Source organism: Schistocerca nitens, unplaced genomic scaffold (genome assembly GCF_023898315.1).
Source record: "Schistocerca nitens isolate TAMUIC-IGC-003100 unplaced genomic scaffold, iqSchNite1.1 HiC_scaffold_340, whole genome shotgun sequence".
Lineage (NCBI taxonomy): Eukaryota > Metazoa > Arthropoda > Insecta > Orthoptera > Acrididae > Schistocerca > Schistocerca nitens.
Window position 1 is genome coordinate 770,563 of NW_026045874.1, and position 15,494 is coordinate 786,056.

Below are 15,494 nucleotides of genomic sequence, written 5' to 3' on the forward strand. Positions count from 1 at the left end.
AAGTCTAGGTTTTTATTCAAAATCTCACTTCAAGCATCAAATTTAGAATAGTGATTTCATCAATGTGTCTATTTCTCTACTTACATTAGCACTCTGTGCACCGAGTTTTTCACTTGAAGTTGCACTTACTTCATTTCTCAAAGAAGCACCCTGGTCATCTATTTTCTCATTTGAGTATTTACTGAGTCTAAATTAACTTTGAGCATTTAAAGTTCTATTTAGGTCCTTTCTTAAAGAAGTATTTTGAGCAGTCAATTTGTTTCTTCAAGCTGCTGAATCTGCACTTTGGTCATCTATTTTATCACTTAGTTTTAATCAAATTCACTAATTCAGACCAGTCTGGCACCTCCTCACTCACTTCCATTGCTATGGCTGGTTCTGAAGTTTCCCCAATTCTGTGTATTATCCATATCTGTCTTAGTTTTTGATCAGGTGATCATTTAACGAATTAACTCTAAGCATTGTAGCTACACTAATACAGTTTAGTGACCAGTTTCTTCGACTTTGTACTCGAACAATTATTATTTTTCGTGTCTGCATCGGTGTGCGGATGTAGAATCAGCACCTGTTAGCAGCAACTGGTGCCGGTGATGTCGGATGTTGTCTCTGCATCTGCATCCCTGCGATGCGTGTGGGAGCTGGACACTCCTCACACCGAATCTTCTTAGTTGAATTGATCTCATTGCATGTGTTCTTAGTCTTAATACATCGAGGTCTTCTTTTCATTCTTTTAACATTATTACTTTCGTACGTCTTTCACTGTGTTGCATTCACAAAATTTTTTATTTAAGTTTGGGACTTAATCCAGTTACATGAAACAGTTCTCTTGTCTTGTTATTCCTGATTGCTATGGCAACACATCATATCTTCTGCTTCGATTTTCTCTCAAAATTCCCATTTTTCCAGGTCCTGTCACAGTGATAGTTGCCATTAGAAGTTTAAAAAATACTTAACTATGTGCTTAAATCTTGGAAAATAACCTCTGAAATATGAACATAATTAACAAAGATTTAAGTCACTTTATTTTTCCAGAATTTTTTTTTATTTATTTATTTTTTTTACATATTTGAAAAGTTACATATGAAACATTACATTAATTTTTTGCTTCAAAGTATGCTGCATGTAAAATTTTAAATAAGTGACATTTTAGTTTATTTTTTAATGTGAAAGTGGACATGTTTTCTATTATCTTTAAGTAGTTTGGCAAACAGTTGCATAGAAGGCATTTTGCTTTTACAGGCTCTTCGTCAGTTAAGTTGACCCAATTTCCTTCAGTATGTTTTTTTAAAATTTTGTTATAGTTATGGATATTTCTGTTTAACAATGCAGCATGGTGACTTTTTATGTTAATACATACACGATCAAAAGGCTTTTGAAAAGTCTAGAAACATACCACAAACTTTCTTAGTAAAGAAAAAATGCCATATTCTGATTTATGCCTAGCACGGATTTAGCACAGGTAGATCCAGCAGTACAGCAACAGCTGAATTTTTACTGTATTCAACTATGGCACTAGATTGACAAAAGAAAGTTTGTGGTATGTTTCTAGACATATTGTTATTAATTGCACATTCTATTATTTTAGATGAGACAGGTGTAATAGTTGCTGTTTGGTAATTTCCTGGATCTTTCTTGCTGCACTTTGGAAATGGAGATCACCTTACTCTTTCTTAAAAATGTTAGGAATAATCTTACAACCGTGGCTAAATTTATTTAAAAAAGTTAGAGGCTTCACCACCCATTGCAGTCCAGTAGGTATAACATCTCATCTGTAAGTATTTTTGTTTTTTAATCGATGTATTTTTACTAGTTCAGATCTATTTGTTGAGAGAAAGAGAGAATTTTCTCACGGGGAGTACTTCCAATGATTGTGTCAGTAGAGTTTTGCTTTGTTACTTTGCCCACTGCCTCACCATAATGTTGATTTATAATATCACAGACTTCTTCAGTGTTTTTCTTTATAAAAAATAAGAAAGAGATTCAACACTGACCTCTCCATATTATTATATAAATTTATTGCAGCAAGCCAGTGGTTGCAACATCCATGTTATTTACACCATTAATTTTATACAGTCTATTGTATTTGGCACAATGAATTTTAATTGTAATGTTATAACATGTTTACAGTGCAATATTTAATAAATTCCTTTTTTTCCTAGTACTCAAGAGACATTTACAGTGGGGTGTGCAGTTGAGAACAGTTCTCCATCTACCTCTCAGTGCTCACCAGAATTATCCAAAGCGGGGCACTATGCCAATTCCAAGAAGCAGGCCAAAGATATCCTGGTAAGCAGCACATTGTCAATGCTGCGGGGCAAACAAACAGCAATGAGGATGACAAGTTGGGCCAGTATGTTGCAGCTGAGCTGATTACAACTAAAAATAGAAAATTGAAGGCAGAGACAGTGCCTTATCACGAATGCCATCATGGGTGCAATTCAGAAAGTTACTGATTGTTAATTTTTAAATAAAAGATTGAAAATTAAAAATTGTGCTTCTTTATAGCTTCCCACTGCCAGGGTATATACCCTACAGGATTGAAATATTCACAGGATTCTCACTCCCTTCTGTGGCACGTGACGATGTCCTGTTTCCGTCCTGTTGCGGTAAGCTTGCGAGAGATTTGTCACACTGCCAAGACCCTTTCCCTAAGGTTTACAGATCTGTGTATTCGATATCAGTACTTGCCAGTAAGTGCTATCTGCATCATCAATTGAATATTTGTGCAGCAAACAAACAATGGAAAATCTAGGATGGAATGTAACAATATTATGAAATGAAAGTTGCCACTCACCATATAGTATGTTGCGTGCGCGCGCGCGCCCACACACACACACACACACACACACACACACACACACACACACACACACACACACACTCTGCAGTCTCTGGCAACGGAAGCCGCATTGAGTGGCTTCAGTTGCTAGAGACTTTCTAGAGACTGCAGGAACTGATCTGGCTGTTGGCATAGATCCCTCCCATCAATTACCCTGCCATTGCAACCAATGCCAAGGGTGAACCTATCTGTACCTAGAATCTAAAACAGCCTGCAAAACAAGGCTGTGAAATGTTTTTTAGTTGTAATATGTCAAGCCAGCAGATCGTAGAGGGATAGGCTCAACATGCTTCCTGTCCATTGCACCTGAGGAGAGAATTTGTACAAATATTTAATAATGGGCACATTTATATTGCCAATTGCAGTAAACTGCTGAAAAGTCCTCCTGGTGAAGAATATTTAAGATACAATTTCTTTTTTATACATTTATATTCACTTTGGGAATGCCAGGTTTTCAATGGTACATAGCTCAATTTTGTGGCTTACCAATACAGCTTGGAAACTGCCACAAGTTTTAAAATTTTTTTGAAATTTAATTCCCTTATGCTTGTGTTGTTGCGGCCTGTTAACAATTTAAACAAAATTAGCTACTTAGCGCCACCTAAAGGTACTCCCCACTTGAAAAATAACACTAGTTTACCTTCAAGTATTTATCTTTCAGTCTGATGCAAATTTCAGCACACACCTGCACAATAATTGTTTGAAATGCTTGGCTGTGAAATTCTATGACTGAAAGCTAGGCTCTAAATCGATTCCCTAGTTGCCAGGAATCGAAGTGTGACAATCAACCCGAAAGATAGTAGGGCATAATGGAGGTTGTCAGTAATATATTATGGTCAAATCATAAAACACATGTTAAATGGTCCGATTCTTACATCAGACTAGGTGAAATAGCTTCCCTCAGCACAGTGTCACACACACAAATCCCACCGTGTAGCATGGACAATAGTTTGTCAAAACAGGACACATCCATCCTGGCTAAATTCCTGAATTCCAGAGGATCTTCGAGCCTAAACTCTTTACTTAACAGGGAGTCCATGACCCTCCCTGCCTTCAGCCCTTTGCAGCCAAGGCAGAACCCAAACCCTGCCCCTGGCGTTACGTCACCGTTCAGTCTTAACTACTGAAGAAGCTACTGTCACTGCAAATGCAGCTTAAATAATACCATCGTCCAAGTCTATAACACTGAGAAACAAAAGCGAAAGTAAACACAGTTAATAATAATAATTTTCTTGCACCACCAACAGAATGGTTTAGTGTACAATTCTGTATAACCATGACATAATTTTATTCTAGTGCTGCTTAATAAATATGAACCTAGATCACTCAGAAGATTTAATGAGTAGTACCAGTTCTAAGAAACGATAAATTTGCATACTCGACAACATAAACAAGACTGTAGTTCCGAATATGTTCTCTTGGGGCACTAGGATAGACATACACAGTAGGTGTATCACACAATCGCTCGAAGTGCCACACTCGTTGCTTGGGGTGCTGGTGCAGATTTGTATATGTTAGGTGTGTCTTGTAATACTGGCTTAAGACTAGTTTGCTCATTCAGACGTATGCCCGTGTTGGATTTTTTCATAGTTTTGTTCATTAAGAAATTATGACTTATATAGAAAGGAATGGTGACAGAATGAATGCTTGTGATGAATTCTTCTCGGGTTAACGGCCAAGTGGTGGTGTCGTCTTGTCGCAGTGTTTCAATGAGTTTTATACCCGTCATCTTTGCCAGAAGGTGACTGATTCGAAACTCATTGCAACGTCGTGACAAGATGACGCGACGACTCGGGTGATAACCCGAGAAGAATTCATCAGTGGAACACGCCGAGAAAGACTGCAATATCATAGAATGCATGCTTGTTTGGTGCATGTCGGAATACGAAAGAAATGGGTGTTCCTATCTTCTGTTCCTTCCTCTCCACCACAGAGCCGCCAATTTCTGGTAGGGAAAGGGGGGGGGGATTGGGGGGGGGGGGTGAGTCAAGGAGTTGAAGAATTTAATTAAGTAGTCACTCAAATTGATGAGAGGGGGGGTGTGGTGAGAGTGCGAGGGGGCGCTATTCATTTAACTCGTACCTGAAAGTGTTCCTGTATCAGTGAGGGGGTGGGGGAGTGTTGGAGGATTCCTGTGGGTTGGTAGGGGGAATGGGGTGAAACAATAGGTTAAAGACCTGCCAATCAAAAGGAAGGATTATCCTCAGTGAGTCAATCAAAAGAGAACAATAGCTTTCCCCCTGAATGCGTACTTGAACCTGATGTAGGCAACCTGCTCTGAAACATAATTTTTGCCCCTAGGGCAAAGAAAGTGCGAAGATAATTTTTTAGAGCAGGTTGACTACATATAGGGCAAGTATGCACTCGGGGGCAAACCTATAGTTCACTTTTGATGGTTATGACCCCCTAGGGATGATCCTTTCTTTTCATTGACAGGTCCTTAACCTATTGTTCCCCCATCCATCCCCCCTCCCCCCCCCAACCCCCTGGAAACCTCCAATCCCCCCCCCCCTTTCCCATCAGTGATGCAAGTACATCACATCTTCAGGCCTTAATCAGTCGAATAGCTCCCTCACACACTTATCAATTGGATTGACTGCTTAATAAAATTGATCCCTTATTAATCCCCCCGCCCCCCCCTCTCTGCTAAATCCTCAGCTCTTCCTTACCTGGAAATTGGCGGCTCTGTACTGGAGAGGAAGGATCTCGTGACAGGAAATTCGTTTACATAGCAGAGGGTATCATAAAAAAGTTCAGTTTGAAGGGGTCGGATCTCTCTTACTCACCATTCTCTACTGGTTGGAAAAATGCAGGTCTTGTAAAGAAGTAATTAAATTCATCACTTTTTTATTCTGATTACACAAGGAATACAGTCATGAAACACCCATTACGTGTAATTATGCTGTTAAAGCCGTTCTGTCACGAAGCGCCCACCGTCCGTCATGCCATCCTCTGTGCAGTCTGCCCAGAATTGGGGTGCACCGGCGAGAGACTGAGAGGCAGCCGTGCCACGCGCAGGTGTCTGCTCGGGCCCTACGACTGACAGACCGGATGTCACACTAATCCCCGAACAAAAGCGTGTGAGAAATTCCTGTCAAAACACGTGCTCTTTCTGTGTTTATCCTCCTGTTTTTCCGGGCCTGCACGTGCCGTCGGTCGCAGTCGGACCGAATTGCAAATAAAGCAGCGTATACCCAGTAAATGCCTGTGGAATACTGATACTTGTGAGAACTGGTACTGGTTTCTGAAAACATTAATAAGATACTCAGGAATTTCGTGTAGGTTTACAGTATTCCATACTTATTCTTGGAGTGCACCGTGAAATGCTTTTTTAAAACTGATGGAGTTTATGTGCAGTGGCCAGTTGAAGTCGATGAACTATTCTATTTTGTTAGCATTGAAAGCAGTGTGACACCCCTCCAACTTGTATCTGTGGTTGGATTTCCTTTTTTCGGTAGTTGAACAATGATGCCACACCTGCAGACTTCTAGAACTTGCTTTGTTTGACAAAACACAACTTGGTTTTTTGTTGAAAAAAAAAAAAAAAAACCCGAAGCAGCTTAGGTGACACTCAGGTCAGTGATTTAGTTTAATACACATGGGGTCGCAAATGTTGGGAAATAATGAAAAGTAGATGAGAAATGTTGAACCTTTGATGTGTATCACATTTGCAACAGTTGGGCTTGGGTGTGAAGGGATGGTTGAGTAATGCAACGCTCTCAGTCAAGCAAACAGTGCAAATTTCGAACATGTTTTGCAAATGTAAACTGTTGTCAACACAGAGCTTACAGAATTATTGTCCTCACTGTAACCGAGTAAAAGCTGTTCTCATTTTGTTTCCCTTACTTATGTCCCTTCTTGTTGTGTTTAAAGACACTATTTAGTAAGAAAAACTGGTCATTTACTGTTAACAATCTGATTCAGCAACTTGTATTAGTTTACTTGTGACCCAATATAGTAGGGTTGTTGTCCTGTATTTTGCAATAAACCAGCAGAGACTGCAAGTCTGACAAATAAATCTCAGTGTGAACACACAACTATGTCATGCAATAAAAGAATTACTGCTTTCAGACACAAGACTCAAACCCTGAGCTCCCCGCATCAATTTGTACACATAGCTCTGAGCCATATCAACATGAGTGCTTAACTTGTCAGGATGATCACGTGCAGAATGGTACGTCATGTGGTGGCGTCTCACGTCCAATACTTGTCACCCATTATTGGGGTATTAACTGACATATGCGACCCATGTGTCTTATATTAAATTCCTTGTTTCAGAGGTTTTTAAAAGTTTGTAATAATAATCATAGCGTATGTTGCACAGTTTAGTAAGGTGCTGATTAAGTTCAGGTCTCCATATTTTAGAATTCTGGCAGAGATTTCATGCAGGTAAGCTGCTTTATTGTTTTTAAGTGTCTGGATTGCTGCACATGTCTGCTTCTGTGGTATCACCTGCTTTGACCATTATGTCGTGCATTTTTGGGCCATTTTCAAAGTTGTAAGCATTGAGTGGCTTGGTCTGTTTTAAGGTTTCTCCAAAAAAGTCAACCCATTGTGCAGCTCGTTCATCTTTTGTGATCAGGAATTAACCATTTTTATCCTTTACTGGGCAGTTTGAAAAACTTTTGGAAATGAGTTAACTCTTCAATATGTGATGTTAAGAATGAGAGTGAGAAAAAAGTTTCATAAACGTTTTAAATTATGTATAAAGTTTGTTGCAAATCTGTAAGATAAGTTGAAAACCCACATACTGACTAGAATAATGATTTAACAGGATACCTTGTGGCCCCACAGTCATGTCAGATTTGCTAAAGTGATTGAGAGAAATAAAACTATTGCCATTTGTTGCCGTGGCAACCACTTCATTAATGTGTTAACATATTGTGATGAAGTTGATGAAAACTGTATACAGACCAAAAAAAAATGGCTCTGAGCACTATGGGACTTAACATCTATGGTCATCAGTCCCCTAGAACTTAGAACTACTTAAACCTAACTAACCTAAGGACAGCACACAACACCCAGTCATCACGAGGCAGAGAAAATCCCTGACCCCGCCGGGAATCGAACCCGGGAACCCGGGCGTGGGAAGCGAGTACACTACCGCACGACCACGAGCTGCAGACTGTATGCAGACAACCATGCAAATAAAGCATCTAATGTGTGCAGTACACACCAAAGCCTTTCACAGCTCCTTGGTCGGTCATTAGAAGATTGTGGTGGTAAGAGAGGGTGAATAAAAAACCAAGTTGGAGCATACATCTGCTTTGAGGCAATGTTCTGCCAACTCAGTTCTGTTTGTAGGATTACCTATACACATCAAATGGAATACTTTGGCTGACCAGGCTTTCGTCATGTTGGCAAAAATAAGTTTTGATGAGATAAATTTTAATACAGCCCCTCTCATCTATCTCTCTCAATTGAAACTATAAGTGTATGGCTGTCACTTGTAGATAAGTTAATTAATCAACAGTTGATTCAATGACATTGATTTTAAAAATAAAAAATTTGTACCCCAAGTAAGAACAAAAATATTTAATTGCAAATGCGGCCTCTGTAATGAAATTGCTGCTTAACATTTACAACTCAATTATTCATTACAAAACCAGTTATTTTCCAATATTCCATTGTTTTTTCCCTTACAAATGTTACCTTATATAATGTTATGTGGTTTAAGCTCAGTCAGTCAATAATTGTAATTGATCTCTTGCCCTAACAATAGCTAACAAAGAAGAGGGAGATATATTGATGAAATCTTTCATGATACAGATTGGCGCACATAAAACAGGCCTGAGCCGGAATGTGAACATGCGTGAGTAGCATTACTAGCTTGTCAGTTTCTTTGCCACCTTCCAACAGCAGTAGCGTGTAAGTAGTTCATACGGAAAGTAGTCGTTATAAACCGTGTACTTCATTGTCATGCCTTTCTCCATTGAAGAACGTGTGTTCTTTGTTGAAGAACATGTGCGGTCTGAATCCATTAAAATTGTTCGTAACACTCTTCATGAAAAGTTTCCCGAAAGTAAAATTACTGCAAAATCAACGATTCAGGATCTAGTGAGAAAGTGGCGTTCGACAGGCATTGTTGTTAACTCAAAGAGAATTAAGGCACAGACTGTACGTACACCTGGAGTTATGGCAAATGTGGTGGCACACATTGAAAGAAGTCCCAGCAAGTCAACATGACGATTATAACAGCAATGAGGAATCTCTCGCAAGTCGTGTCAACGCATCCTTCGTGGCTTAAAAATGAGACCTTACCATGTGAGTGTTGTTCAGCAAATAAAAGAAGCGGACAATGGTAAGCATACACATTACTGTAATTGTTGCCCAAAAATGTCGCTGGGGGAAAATCTTGATCTGTTCCACCTATTTACGAGGGGTGAAGCTGGGTTTAATCTGTCGGGTTATGTTAATTCACATGACACTGGGCTACAGAGAATCCCCGTGGCATACTGCAAAAGCCATTACACGATTTAAAAATTGGTGTATGATGTGCTGTATCTGGTAACAGAATTATCGGGCCATTGTTGTTCAATGAAACTGTCAACACGCATATTTTCTTGCAGCTCTACAATGAATTTTCGGCTCTGTTAACTCCAACTGAAAAATGTTGTGCATATTTCCAACAAGATGGGGCAACTTCTCATACCTCAGATTTGTCCTTAGCTCGTATACATACTGATATTACGGAAGAGAGTACCATTACTAAGCGCTTGTGGCCACCCCGCTCTCCTGACTTGTCACCATGACTTTTACCTCTGGGGATTTCTAAAGGCTAGAGAGTACCGCAACTATCCCAGACACTTGACACATTAAAAAACAACATACGTGAAGAAATTTCGAACATTCCTGAAAGAGAACTGAAAAGTGTTTTCCATAACACGCATCGACGTGCACAAATTTGCTTGGATGTTGGTGAAGAACATATTGAACACAGACTTAAAATTCCTTTCTAAAATATGCTTATTAAAATAATAAAAGTAAATCTGTTACTTAAACTGTTAATTACACAGTTAATAGTGACACTGTACAATAAAAATGTAAGAAAGCGATGATGTATGTTGATTTTCTTCATTCATATTCCTTTCAGTGCAGGGGCTGGTTTTATGTGCACCACTCAGTATTATCTTTAAATATCACGGCTGCTGCCTTGTGTCTTACGTGCTTGAGATCTAGTGTTAGGACAGTGCGCTGGTTGGTTCTTGCCAGTGCTGCAAGGGAGCACTATAGTCTGTTCCCATGTGCTGTCATTACTTGAAAAAGATAGAAATATAACTGTGTCAGTATATGCCCCTGCATCCCATCTCTTACATATAAGGGTTCATATTTTGCTGCCGAAAGTAAGTCAGGGATGTGCATGTTTTTGATAGTTGAGGAGCACAGTTTTAAGGTAATTAAATAAATGGAAGGCTGCTTTGTTTTTTAATTTTCTGGTATCCTGATGCAATATACTAACATTATTTTTCACTTTGCTTTCATGCAAATCTTGTGACATACTAACATATTTTTCACTGTACTGTTATGAGAATTTTGTGGTATTTAACATCTCTTGTACCTGCCTGCCTGAGCTTCTCTTTAAGCTTAATTTCAATCAACGTTGGATGACGAAACTCGTAAACCGTGGTTGAATCCAGGCAAACAATCGACATCCACTGCAAGACCAAATTGCTTTGGACAGTGGTCTGGGTTTGGTGAGATCATGCGTGTTTGGTGAGATCAGAAAGATGTCATCTGCTAAAACCTGGTGAAAACATTAATGCTGATCACTACCAGCAGAAAATTACAGATTTAAATTGAGCATCATGTGAAAAACGACTGGAATATGGAAAAGTGCAACACAAAGTCAAATTGCTCCATGATAACACCCCATCACACACAGCAAAACGGGTCAGGAAACGGTCAAGGCATTCAGTTGGAAAATATTGGTGCATGTGGCTTATCCTCCAGACTTGACTCATCCGATTATCACCTATTTGCATCACGGGGACACGCTCTCGTTGAACAATACTTCAACTGGTATGAAAATGGCTCGCTGACGGGTTCACTTCAAAAGAACGGTTTCTTTTTTTGTGTGGCATTTCACAGCCTGCCAGAGAGGTGGGAGTAATGTACAAATAGCAATGGAGATTATTTTGAATAAAATATTGTTTATCAGTTTCAAACAACAGACACGTAATTATTGTAACCAAATTCTGGTTTCATACTTCTACATCTGGTAAGAAACCAGTCTGGCAAAATGTGTCATGAAATGCGTTTCTCAACCTAATATTGTCATGTGAAATAACCTTAATATGGTATTATGCTTTGCACAATCGAACGTCTTCAACAAATCGCAGGATGTTGCCAATGTTTAATGGTTAATAATTGTTTCTTGTGTCTGGGTATCAATAGTTGCTTCAGGAGGATGGACTTTTTGAAATCCAAACTGTGGTTATAAGTCGTTTACTAAACAGGTGAGTGGCAACACTTGAGTATATTACCTCCAGAAAAGAGTATTGTTTGAAACTAGTGCAGTCACCTTTCTTATTGTGACATGGGATCAGTTCAACCTATCAATATGTGATGTGAGTTTGATACATGATGTAATTTTCTGCATCTACATTCCTAATTAGCAAGCACCGTGTGGTTCATGGTGCAGGGTGCTTTGTATCGCAGCTTATCATTTCCCCACTTCCTCTCCTGTTCAAATCACAAATGGACCTAGGGGTAGAGGCACCCTATGTGCTTCCATGCAAGTCTTTATTTCTATTATCTGTAGACAGCAATCCTTATGTGAAATGTTAGTTGGTGGCCATAGAATATTCTGCTGCCTGTTACAAATGTCGATTCTCAAAAATTTGTCAATAGTGTTTTGTGAAAGAACTTCATCTTCCATCTAGGTATTCCCATTTAAGTTCATGAAGATTATCTGATTAAAGCTACTGGTAACAAATCCTGTAACCTCACCTCCCGGTATCCCAAACACTCAAGCAGCACAATCTGTTTTATAGATGAACTACACTTTCCCAGAATTCTCCCCCAATAAATTGAAGTCAACCATTGGCCTTCCCCACAACCGACCTTATGTACTCATTCAATTTCAAGTCTTCTTGCCGCATGATGCCTAGATATTCAACTGAAACGCAACACTCCACTAATACTGTGCTTGAAACCAAGTCTGTTTTTCCTACACATCTACATTAATTTGCATTTTCCCACATTTAGAGCAAGCTGCCATTCATCACACCAAATAGATATTCCGTCCAACTCATCATCTACCCTTCTAAAAGAGTGAATCAAATATAAACCTGAAATTTTCAGTGCCTGTTTGTAGATGAAGAGTGGTGTGATCTCTGTTCATTGTTGTTTAAATTTCCAGTGATTGTTTTTCACAGCCAGAACACTTTCGTACCATTTCTTTAGCCAGACTCTCGATGTCAGAGTGAGTGCTACCATTATCTGTCGTGCACCAGATTATAATCAAGTTTCTCACAACAGAGGAATAAAGCCGTCTCAAATTTTCAAAAGATTTGTGACACAGTCTGGGGTTAACATTCTGAGAAATACTCGACTGTATACTGGCACAAACAATTTTTACGATGTTGAGAAACAGTTGAGAATGCAATTCATTGACGTTGCCTGAGGTCTTGTCTAATAGAGGAGCATATTCTCACGGTTAGGCAGTTTATTGAAGGTGACTGACATACAATGGCTGCCGAAATTGCTCCCGAGGTGGGCATACCCTGCAGCAGTGCTCGAACGATCATTACCGACAACCTCACATTTCGGAAAATGTCTGCAAGGTGGGTGTCTTGTCTTCTCATCACAGAACACATAAAATTTAGAAATTGTTCTGGACACAATGGACCATCCTCCCTACAGTCCGAATTTATCTCTTGCAATTTGCCTCTCCTTGGACCTCTAAAGCAAACAGTCGGAGGACACAGATTTGATGACGATACGCTCAAATGTTGATGTGCAACTGGCTGCTGTGACAGTCCCATTTATCTTACAAACAAGGGATCGAGAAACTGCGGCCTATCCACAGGGGAAAATGTGTTTCCCATTCAGGATACTGTATGAAAAAAGTTCATGTGCATGGATTTTTCTGTAACCTAAATAAACATTTAAAAGCAAATTCCAGTTTGTATTTGATTGACTCTCGTACAGTCACCAAACGTCCCTCTCGTATACTACAGCCACATCAGCAAGCAATCATATATTGCTGCTCACTCGAGCCGTCAAACCATTGATGTACATAAAAACAAGCTGTCCTACCATACGCCTTGTGGCACACCTGATGACGTCCTTGTTTCGGATGAATATTCACTTTCCAGGACTACGTACTGGGTTCTATCAAAGTGTTCATGCTATGAGAGATATATACCACATAAATTAATAAACGGGCCAGATCGCTGTTGCAGAAGCAGCGAAAAACGGATGCTAACTATAAAAGAACGCAAAATCCCCAAGACTGGCAAAGTTTTGAAGAAGTTCGAAATATAGCGCGTACTTCAATGCTAGATGCGTTTTATAATTTCCACAACGAAATCTGGAAGGAAACGCAAAGAAATTCTGGTCATACATAAAGCACACCAGTGGCAAGACGCAATCAATACCTTCATTGCGCGATAACAACGGTGAAGTCACCGATGACAGTGCCACTTAAGCAGAGTTATTAAACACGGTTTTCCGAAACTCCTTCACGAAAGAAGACGAAGTAAATATTCCTGAATTCCAATCAAGAACAACTGCCAAGATGAGAAACATAGAAGTAGATGTCGTAGGTGTCGCAAAGCAGCTTAAATCACTTAATAAAGGCAAGGCTTCCAGTCCAGATTGTATACCAGTCTGGTTCCTCTCAGAGTATGCCGATAGAATAGCTCCATATTTAGCAATTATATACAACCGCTTGCTCACAGAAAGATCCGGACCCAAATATGGGGAAATTGCTCAAGTCCCACCAATACCCAAATAGGGAAGTAAGAGTAATCCATTGAATTACAGGCCCATAACACTAACGTCGATTAGCAGTAGGGTTGTGGAACATATACTGCATTCGAACATTATGAAGTACCTCGAAGAAAACGGTTTATCGACAAAAAGTCAGCACGGATTCAGAAAATATTGTTATTGCGTAACACAACTAGCTCTTTATACTCTTGAAGCAATGAGTGCTATCGACAGCGGATGTCAAATTGATTCCATATTTTTAGATTTCCAGAAGGCTTTCGACACCGTTCCTCACAAGCGTCTTCTAACTAAACTACGTGCCTACGGAGTATCGCCTCAGTTGTGCGACTCGATTCGTGATTTCCTGTCAGGAAGATCACAGTTTGTAGTAATAGACGGAAAGTCATTGAGTAAAACAGAAGTAATATCCAGCGTTCCCCAAGGAAGTGCTATAGGCCCACTGTTGTTCCTGCTCTATATTAACGACATAGGAGACAATCTGAGTAGCCGTCTTAGATTGTTTGCAGATGATGCTGTCATTTACCATCTTGTAAAGTCATCACATGACCAAAACGAATTGCAGATCTGTATGGTGCGAAAAGTGGCAATTGACCCTGAATAAAGAAAAGTATGATGTTATTCACACGAGTATTAAAAGAAATCCGCTAATTTTCGATTACGCGATAGGTCACACAAATTTGAAGGCTGTAACTTCATGTAAATATTTAGGGATTACAATTACAAAAACCCTCAATTGGAAGGATCACGTAGATAATGTTGTGAATAGAGCAAACCAAAGACTGCGATTCATTGGCAGAACACTTAGAAGGCGCAACAGAGACTGCTTACACCACGCTTGTCCGCCCTATTCTGGAGTATTGCTGTGCGGCGTGGGATCCGCATCAGGTGGGATTGACAGATGACATCGAAAAAGTAAAAAGGACAGTTCGTTTTATATAATCACAAAATAGGGGAGATAGTGTCACAGACATGATACGTGGGTTGGAGTGGCAATCATTAAAACAAAGGCGTTTTTCGTTGCGACGGGATCTTCTCGTGAAATTTCAATCACCAGTTTTCTCCTCCGATTGCGAAAACATTCTGTTGGCACCCACCTACATAGGGAGAAATGATCATCACGATAAAATAAGAGAAATCAGGGATCGCACAGAAAAATTTAAGTGCTCATTTTTCCTGCGCGCCGTTCTTGAGTGGAACAGTAGAGAGACATCCTGAAGGTGTTTCATTGAACCCTCTGCCAGGCACTTTATTGTGAATAGCAGGGTAATCATGTAGACGTAGATGTGTGTGTGTTGTGGAACCTATTCAATGTTTGGACCTTCAGTTAACAGTCTGCAGTGGGGCACATTGTCAGGTGCTTCCTAGAGCTCTAGCAGCATGATTTCTGCCTGTTGCTCTTAATCTATCATTCACACGATATTGTGTGAGAAAAGAGCAAGCTGAGTTTCACATGAGCACTGCTTTCAAAATCTATGTTGATTTGTGGATAGAAGCTTTTCTGTCTGAAGGAAATTTATTGTATTGTGGCTAGTGAGGGATTTTGATTTGAAAATGTTTTACTTCAAAAGCATTAATAATTAATATCTTACCTTTTGACTGTTGGCAGTCTGTTGATTTTTACTCCTTAATAGAAAGCTCCTTTCTGAACCGTAGAGCAGGAGCCATAGTCTGTATGGAAAGTATTTTTGTTTTTGGCAGT

General features: G+C 39.6%; 1 protein-coding gene across 25 annotated transcripts in view; it reads left to right on the top strand.

Moving 5' to 3' along the window:
• LOC126227762 (uncharacterized) overlaps positions 1 to 15,494 on the top strand; it is a 932,351-nt gene that overhangs the window by 607,570 nt on the left and 309,287 nt on the right. For 6 of the 25 annotated variants that reach the window (XR_007544035.1, XR_007544045.1, XR_007544047.1 and 3 more), the window contains one exon: positions 2,160 to 2,446. The exons of the other annotated variants lie outside the window; for them this stretch is intronic. The gene's annotated coding sequence lies outside the window, so the exon portion shown is untranslated. Of the gene's footprint in view, positions 1 to 2,159; positions 2,447 to 15,494 lie in introns of those variants that run through there. 25 annotated transcript variants of the gene reach the window in all.